The sequence below is a fragment of the Anopheles stephensi genome, chromosome X (genome assembly GCF_013141755.1).
Source record: "Anopheles stephensi strain Indian chromosome X, UCI_ANSTEP_V1.0, whole genome shotgun sequence".
Classification (NCBI taxonomy): domain Eukaryota; kingdom Metazoa; phylum Arthropoda; class Insecta; order Diptera; family Culicidae; genus Anopheles; species Anopheles stephensi.
The window spans coordinates 20,010,172-20,013,193 of NC_050201.1; the positions used below are offsets into that span (position 1 = coordinate 20,010,172).

The following is a 3,022-nucleotide window of genomic DNA, read 5'->3' on the forward strand; positions in this document are numbered from 1 at the left end:
TGATGGGAGTGTGAATGTCATCCTTATCGCACCCCCAGTCGATTCCATGGGAGTTAAAGTCTCCCAGGATCAAAAGTGGCCCAGGCAAGACCGCTGCTAAATTTCCAATATCCCTTTTGAACTTTTCATTTTTTTCTTTTTCATTGTTGGCTATCGGGGGGATATAAACGGATGCAATTGTCACGTGAAGAATGCTCAATTTCGTCTTTATTGCGACAGTTTCTATTATTTCTTGTCTAGGGGTAGGTATTCTGGTGAAATTGTGACTCTTTTGGACACCAACCAGTACCCCCCACCCCTAGTAACGTGATCTTCACGGATTATATTATATCCCGGGAAGGTTAATTTAATGTCATCCGATAGCCAAGTTTCACTGAGGGCAAACACATCACAGTTATGTTCGCCCACTAATGCTTTAAAGGAGTTGAGCTTGCCAAGCAAACTCCTACAGTTCCACTGTATGATAGTAGACGTAGGAGCCATTAATCATCCAAACGGACCTTCATTCTTAAGCATGGCCATTGAGCCAGCCACTGTTTGATCATCCCCTTCAGGAAAGGAAGGGTCCAAGTAGCGATCATGTGAAGATGCTGCGGGAGGTTAAGGGTCATTAGGAGGGAATTCTTAAATTAAGTAGTTAAATAATTAATTTTATGTTCTTTGATTTCGTCGTCAATGCTGGCAGATTTTGACAGAGTGCTGTCAGTGTATGTCATTCATCAAAACCCACAGCTTAACGGATATGAAAAATTGGTAACGTTTTAGGCAACCTACATTGGCTGACGAAACGTGACAAATCAAACTTGATCAAGATAAAAAATAATTTAAAAGTTAATATTGAATATCAAAAGGAATAATTGCACTATTTTAACAAACAAATCGACAAAATATGTTTTTGAGCGCTCAAAACGCATGTAGAATTGATGGCACTCTCCAATCTGTACCAATTTATTAAATTACAAAGCATTTCAATTACCAATTTATAAAAACCAAAAATTTTATAAGGAATCTAATAACATTTATTGCACTTAACTATAGTTATTTTATACTCTTATTGCACAGTTTTTTATTATCACTTTCTTCAATCGGGCCTCTTTTTTAGCTTTTTGCTCCGTTTCACGAAGTTCTTTGGCTTCTTGACGTTCGACAGCCTTGCGTTTCCGTTCTTCCTGCTGCCGAAGTTTTTCCTCCTCTTTGAGATTCATTTCTTGCAATCGTTCTCTGGCAGTCACAACTGGGTAGTATCGTCATTTTCTTCCAGATCAGGTTCTTCAACATATTCTTCTTCCAGGCGCTCGATGCTGCAATCTTCATTTGAAAGGTTTGATGCGACTGGTTCGATGAATAACTGATTGTACTGCTCACTTGGATCGATGATGATGTTTTCTGTAATTAAATGTTGACTGTTTTGTTGGGTGCATACTTCGGTGGGACAATCTGTCTCCACGTGTTCGATATTAAGGTCTTCACTTACACGAAGCATTGGAAGTTTTGATTGCTGGATACTGGTTCACGTGGAAAGTTTTCTTCGATTGAACAGGCAATGAAATGATCTGGTGAATGGTTGTGTGATTCAGATGATTCTATTTCAAAATAAGGTACATTTTCTGGATTTAATATGTTTGAATTATTATCTTCGATTTCGGACTCTATTGATACATATGGCTTGATGCACTCCGTGTAAAAATATTTAATGCATCTTTCCAGGCGGGACAGCTTTGTTATGTCTTTTATGGTAATCCTATTTAATGTTTCTTCCCCAATCATGTCTAATGCGTGACATAATTTGTCCAACGGAATTGATGCACATATTTTAACTAATTTAGGACCTTGTTGCCGTTCTACAGGTAATGGGGTATCGCGCATAGGTATTGTTATCTTCTGCATTAAGGGAAGCATTTTGAACAGATGGTTCATGACGGTTTTGACTAGAGTGGGAAGGCAATTTGTTTAAGCATTTGTTATAGTCTACGTTTTCTGGGGTAAACGGATATAACCCACAAGCACGGAATCCACTTTTTATGCTATTTGTTTTTACGCCCTATTGTAATGCTTTTTGTAGTATTTCGCCAAAATAAATTAAGGTGAAATTTTGATTTACATTTTCAAAATGCCATTACTCTAATGTACCTCTCCATGCATCTTTCAGTGGTTTGAAAACTGCAACGTCTGCCGGTTGGGTAATGTGGGTTGTGTTGGGATATAAAGTTATTAAAATAATTCCAAGTGATTGGGAAACATCGGCAATTTCTATTGACTTATGAGATATATGGCCATCTACAAATATAATAACAGGAAAAGTTTCACCTTTCTTCACTAAACACGAATGAAACACTTTTTCAATGCACAGTCGGAAATTTTTAGAATCCATCCGTCCACGTTCACTATGACCCACACCCCATGTTGAAGGAAATCCTTGTAAAATGTCTCGTTTTAATCGCTGTCCCGGAAATATGACATGTGGATCCACTACAAATCCACATGCGTTGAAGGAAATCATAGCGGTAATGTTTTGCTTGGCTGGTGCTTTTTCGATTTCATACACATTACGGGATCCTTTTTAGACAAGCACTTCTTTTGTTTTTGGATGCATGTAATGTTGAGAGACAATTTCTGTTATCTCCAAAATGAGTTGAGAGGAGGTGTCGTAAAAAGCCCGTTTTGACACATGGAAAGAAGTAGAAGAACAGCACCAGTTTAACGTTTACATGACCGCATCGAATCAGCTATTATTCTCGATGCAATAACATTATTTTATGATTTGTTTTTTTTCTATTTTGCTGTTCAATATCATTCGGAAAGCTAAGATCAAATGAAGAAATCAGGATAATGTAGTGTTTCAGTACTATCTGAGGTGATTTTTATTATATTTATTACTGTTTGAGGTGGTAACGATTCAGCGCCTATACGGACACGGCAGCATTGACTGTATCGGCGTCACAGGCGGAGCCGGTTTGCATCCCCGAACTCTTGGTTGATCCGAGATATAGGATCGTTCCACTTTTTGGTCGATCTGCAAGCA

The 3,022-nt window shown here is 38.2% G+C and overlaps 1 long non-coding RNA gene across 1 annotated transcript; it reads right to left on the reverse strand.

Annotated features, from left to right (window-relative positions):
* Window positions 1–996: 996 nt before the first annotated feature.
* Window positions 997–3,022, reverse strand: LOC118514513. Its single transcript, XR_004906654.1, has 2 exons — window positions 1,475–3,022; window positions 997–1,386 (listed from the first exon to the last, which is right to left on the reverse strand). It is a non-coding gene; the product is annotated as an uncharacterized LOC118514513 (long non-coding RNA).